Raw genomic sequence first — 6466 nt, forward strand, 5'->3', positions numbered from 1 at the left:
TCATCAATACAAAGAAGATCAGATCTACCCTTCTTATCCCACAGAGGACTGAGGATCATATGTGTTAAAGCATGGAAATGCTTTGTAAAACTAAAGCACTGTACAAATATACAGTGGTATTGTCAGGGTGGAGGTGATGTTATAGAAACATCACAAATAGAAACACATATATACACATATACTATGTACTATACATATAATCTGACATTTTATATCCTGCAACCCCTGAACGAGAACTTACAGCTATATTGGCATAACTATCTGCAAATCACCCCAAATAACATGTAGTCTAAGGTGTTAGATTTTTCTCAATATTTTGTGAGTTAATACATCACTGGGCAAGGTGCTACACAAGAATAAAAATTCATCAGTTCTTAGTTTCCTAATAATGAAAAGACTTGATTGGGTAAAGGGATTTCTTTGTATATAACAGCACTCCTTAAACTTATGCCAGTTTGCAGCCCTTATACCAGTCGATGCTATAAATCTGTGACCATAATCATTTGCATATCTTGAAAAATGCTAGCATTCATCTTCTTTTTATTTAGGATTTATGGATCACTTTGATATAAGAATAATCTCATTTCATCTTTACAGCCTTATAAGGTAAGGCATGTATTACCTGTTTCATACAAGAGGAAACTAAGTCTTAGAGAAACCAAAGCATTTGCAAAAAGAGGAAGATCTTTTGCAGGAACAGCTTGGCACACATTTGCTTACATATTTTTGGCCAGGACTGGGTCAAATAATCATCCTTAGCTGCAAGGGATACTTGGTAAATTTTAGAATCTGGTAAAAGGGACTGGGTTTGCCATGACTGGTTTAGATACATTGTGATCTGTGTTTGGACCCAGAGATTTTGTTAGCAAAGAAGGGGGAATGGCTGTTGGCTTAGCAGCCAAGAGCACCTACCACACTGCTGTAGAGAGGGTAGCGCTTTTTGTCAGTTGATCCTAAAAACTTAGTGAACTTTCTTATTCTAAGAATTTGTAGGGTTTCTATTTGAGCAGGGAATTCCTGACATTAATTCCTTTTTTTTTCCCCATCATGTATTTTTTTTTTATTTTTTATTTTTTTACGTCTTTATTGGAGTATAATTGCTTTACAATGGTGTGTTAGTTTCTGCTTTATAACAAAGTGAATCAGTTATACATATACACATGTTCCCATATCTCTTCCCTCTTGCATCTCCCTCCCTCCCACCCCTCCAGGTGGTCACAAAGCACCGAGCTGATCTCCCTGTGCTATGCGGCTGCTTTCCCACTAGTTATCTACCTTACGTTTGGTAGTGTATATATGTCCAGGCCTCTCTCTCGCATTAATTCCTTTTTAATCCTTGTGTAAAATACCTCATTTCTTTTTTCTTTTTAATTGCTGTGGCTGGGATCACCAATATTATATGGAGCAGTAGCAGCCATAATATCAAGCACTCATTGTTTTATTCCGAGTCTTAAAGAAAATGCATCTTAATTTTCTCAAACTTTCAACTCGATATAATCTAAAACCACTCATGTGCAATATGTTGCCTTTGTTAATCTCATTGCCAATTCCAACACAACTCTCGCTTCAACTACCATTTATAACCATTGATAATTAAGATACCTCCTTTCCATCGCTAGTTTTCAATGGTTTACATCGTGACTGGGTGCTGAAATGTATGTCTGATAAGAAAAAAGTATATTGAGACTCCTAGGGCTGGAAAACAATGGCACTTAACCTGATTACAAATCTGTCCCTCTCCCAAAACAACCATAAAATCAAGTAGAACAAAACTGTACATGTTTCATGCCTTCATTATTAAGAGAATACTATAACTTCAAATTACCTGTAAGTAGAGCGGAAATTTTCCAGTAGGGATCCTGCTATCACCATTAGCCTGTGGTCACAGAAAGTGAGGAAAAAGGCTAAGTCTCTCCATGGACAGAGCTGAATGGAGTAGAAGACTTATTACAGGAAGCCCAGAATCTTCGGGGGAAAAAATGAAACAAATGTAAAATACCAAACACAGGTTGGGACTTGGTAGATTATAGCCCTCACTTCAGGGAAAGGTTAAAAATGTCTGGAACCAGGAGTGGCAGCCTCATACAAGCAGTGTTTCTACGGGAGAATAAGATATGAAAAAGAGGCATTGAAAGGAAAAAGGGGAAATAAAAGACTGGCAGAAAAGAGAAAGCACATCATTCTTCCCACCCCTACCAGCAAGATCCTGAAACTGCAAAAAAGAGCTCTCAAACTAGGAATCCTGCCCATGAAATGACTGGGAATAGAGCAAAGCGATCCCCGTCCATACAAAACTATTGCAAAAAGCCAGCAAACGTAAATTAAAGGCTTTCTGCTGATAAAAAAGACTCTCCCCAAAACAACTGCAAAGCTAAAGAAAAATATGCTTTTAAAAGCATATGAGGAAGTGAAATGTCACCTTAATTGAAAAAAAAATCAACAAAAAGCATTGATAAATTTGACTACATTAAAAACACTTTGCATGACCAAAAGAAAGACAAATGACAAACTGGGAAGAAATATTTGCCCTTATGTCACAGATAAAGGGATAATTCCCCTAATGTGTAAAAAAAAATTTTTTTTAATTTTGAGAGAGGGAAAGACACGAACAACACAATTCACGAAAAGATATAACAAAATGCCCCTTAAACATGTAAAGTTCAAATTCAGTCAGATCCATGCAAATTAAAACTACATAGAGATACAGAGACTTCCCTGGTGGTCCAGTGAGTAAGACTCCGTGCTCCCAATGCAGGGGGCCTGGGTTCAGTCCCTGGTCAGGGAACTAGATCCTGCATGCATGCAGCAACTAAGAGTTTGCATGCCGCAACTAAGAAGTCCGCATGCCACAACGAAGATCTGGCGTAGCCAAAATAAATAAATATTAAAAAAGAAAAAAATACTACATAGAGATAACAATTTCTCACCAAACAGATGGGCAAAAATTCAAAACTTGACAATACTCAGTTGGAGTTGGAGGCACGTCACAAGGACACAGGAGCCAACTGGACTGCCCAAACAATACATTTGATCCTCCCAAAATCAAGTACAATAATGCTATTGGAGAAAAATAGGAATTTATGAGCCCATAACAATAATTAATAAAATAAATAAAGAGCAAAGAAAGGAGGAAAGGTAGGGCATACAGTCTGCTGTAACAAAAATATCAAACTGGGTGGCTTAAACAACATTCTCACAGTTCTGGAGGCTGTGGAGTCCAAGATCAAGGTGCTAGCAGATTCGGTGTCTGATGAAGGCCCACTTCCTGGTTCATAAATGGTGGTCTTCTAGCTATGTCCTCACAAGGCAGAAGAGGAAAGGGACCTCTCTAGGGTCTCTTCTATAAGTGAACTAATTCCATTCATGAGGGTTCTGCCCTCATGCCCTAATCACTTCCTAAGGCCCCACCTCTTAATACCATCACATTGGGGGTTAGTATTTCAACACATGAATTTTGAGAGGACATAAACATTCAGTCCACTGGATTCTCCCTCTTCCCCCCCAAAATTCATGTCCTTCTCACCTGCAAAATACATTTATTCCATCCCAGCAGCCCAAAAGTCTTAACTGGTTCTGGCATCAACTCCAAAGTCTCATCCAAATATCATCTAAATCAGATATGGGTGAGACCTGAGGTACAAGTCATCTTTTTTTTTTTTTTTTTTTTTTTTGATGTGGACCTTTTTTTTTTTTTTTTATTTTGCGGTACGCGGGCCTCTCACTACTGTGGCCTCTCCCGTTGCGGAGCACAGACTCCGGACGCGCGGGCTCAGCGGCCATGGCTCACGGACCCAGCTGCTCCGCAGCATGTGGGATCTTCCCAAACCGGGGCACAAACCCATGTCCCCTGTATCAGCAAGCGGACTCTCAACCACTGCACCACCAGGGAAGCCCCAATGTGGACCATTTTTAAAGTCTCTATTGAATTTCTTACAATATTTCTTCTGTTCTATGCCTTGGCTTTTTAGCTGCGAGGCATGTGAGATCCCATCTCCCCGACCAGGGATTGAACTCGCACCCTCTGCATTGGAAGGCGAAATCTCAACCACTGGACCTCCAGGGAAGTCCCGAGGTACAATTCATCTTGAGGCAGATTCCTCTCCATCTGTGAACCTGTGAAACCAAACAAGTTATGTGTTTCCAAGATACGATACTGAGACAGGCATAGGACAGACATTCTCATTCCAAAAGGGAGAAACAGGGCTTCCCTGGTGGTGCGGTGGTTGAGAGTCTGCCTGCCGATGCAGGGAACGCGGGTTCGTGCCCCGATCCGGGAAGATCCCACATTGCCGCGGAGTGGCTGGGCCCGTGAGCCATGGCCGCTGAGCCTGCACTCCGCAACGGGAGAAGCCCCAACAATGAGAGGCCCATGTACCGCAAAAACAACAACAACAACAACAACAACAAAAAACATTCTTTTGGCATTAGTTGGTTACAGTGATAGCAAGATACTGTGAGTGTGGCAGAGCAGCTCTAATGTAACAACTGCATTCCCTGCTTTCTGAACCGAAATGTAAGTGACTCATATCCTTTACATATGCGTTACCTGCAAACATTAACGCTGCAAATCTTGACATACACCGTTTAGGGGGAGTTGATGCTAAGGGGTTACAGTAAATGTTGAAAGGCTCCAAAAGTTCCTTTGGGGACTTCCTGTTTCTCCTCCCTCCCCTGAATTACTCTGCTTAACAAGAACCAAATTACTTAGAACTAGTCTGAATAGCAGCAGCACCCAAGGAGCACGACACTGAGTTCATGTTAAAAAGCAGTACCTGTGTAATGTACGTTTTACACCACAGACAAAGGGAATATCGCTCTGGTTTTTAACTCCTGCATTAGAGTCTCCTACAAAAATAAAAGCATCCCATCAAGTTCTTCTAGATGGTGTTATTGCTGTACATTTGTAGATGGGTCACTTTCTGTACTGTGTTTGCTTTGAAGGGATCTTCCAATATATCTCCAATATTCCTTTCTTATAGTGTCCTTTTCTTTAGCTAGGATTTCACATAACTCTAATGCTTTATTAAGAATGTCCTCCTTGTTGTCGTATTGGTTTCCTAGCATGTCTTCATAGATGTCCACGAGAAAGGCAATTGGGGGAACTGCGACTTGGTTGTAAATCAAGTAATTGATTTAACAGGTTGGGATACTTGGAAAGACCACGATCCTGCAAAATCCCTTTCGAATAGTTCCCTGCACTTTCATTATGTGGTACTAGTTTGATCCGTTGCAGAGTGTACTGGACTTCTCTCTTCAATACAGCACGATCATTGTAGCCCGTGGTGTTAGAAATTACGAACTATCTTTGGTTCCAGACAGTTATTTCTCACATCCTCTTTGAGAAGTTGGTCTATATACTGCAGCTCATTATCCCAAAAGTGAAAGTCCTGAATAACCCATTGTCGATGTTGCCAGGCGTGATAATTCTTTGCATCCTGATTAAGAATATCAGCAATAAACTCAAGCTCCTGAGATGGGTCTCTCAGCCATTCCACGAGCACTCGCCTATGCTGCCAAACTTGATAGTTTAGGGGGCTGTTCCTCAATTTTTGCCGTGATGTAGTTCATTTCCTCACGTAGATCCTTTTGAAGTGACTTTAAGAGAACTCTCCGAAAATACCACACTGTGTAATTGGCTGCATTTAACTCGATAGCATCTCTGGTTAGTTTAAAAGCCCGTTCACTTCTCTCGTCACGCTGCAGGACAGCCCGGAAATCATCATAAACATCTTGAAATTTTTCACTATAAATGATCTGGACCGCTGCATTGGGGCCATCATTCTGCAGCACTGGATCTATATCAGCCCATTCTGCCCTGTCCCTGTACAGGACATAGGTGGGCGAGTCCAGGCTCAGGAACACTTCGTCCATAGGGGACGCCGCCACCTCTTCTTGCGGCGGCTGGGGCGGCTGCGTGTCGGGCTGACCAGGTTCCCCGCCCTGCGCAGCCGCCCGGACGCCGTCTGCGGCCGCCATCGCTCCTCGGCCCGCCGCGGAGGAGGCGGCGGAGGCCCCGCCCCTATTACATTTATTCTTATCAAAGACAGACATTCCTATAGTTTGAATAGTGAAAAAGGTTTTCACACTTGTAAAAAAGAGCAGTCTCTTCCCCAGAGGGAATCACTTTCATCTCCTTTACCAGATTCTCTTAGTATTTATCTGTATTCTCCAAATGCAATGTTTGATTTTTCAATTTTAGGAGTTATCTACTGACTGCCACTGAGGAGAATGAAGATTTATATTTCCTATATCGCTTCTCCCTACATAAATAATCTTCCTAGTCTGCCTTCAGTATAATTATAACTGTGGCTAGAGCAATATTCAAGGTTTACAATTTCATCACTTTTTAAACCCTGTTCACAACTGAGCCAATATAACACTGTGATTTCCTTCCCTGTACAATTTTTTTTTGTTTTCCCTAGATTATTTGCCTTGTTTCTCATTGTTAACTTTTAAATACTTATAA

The 6466-nt window shown here is 41.3% G+C and overlaps 1 pseudogene; it reads right to left on the reverse strand.

The window, feature by feature from the left end:
* Positions 1-4818: 4818 nt before the first annotated feature.
* Positions 4819-5976, reverse strand: LOC115849103 (protein farnesyltransferase/geranylgeranyltransferase type-1 subunit alpha pseudogene; annotated as a pseudogene).
* Between the last annotated feature and the right edge of the window lie 490 nt (positions 5977-6466).

This window comes from Globicephala melas, chromosome 20 (genome assembly GCF_963455315.2).
Source record: "Globicephala melas chromosome 20, mGloMel1.2, whole genome shotgun sequence".
NCBI lineage: Eukaryota > Metazoa > Chordata > Mammalia > Artiodactyla > Delphinidae > Globicephala > Globicephala melas.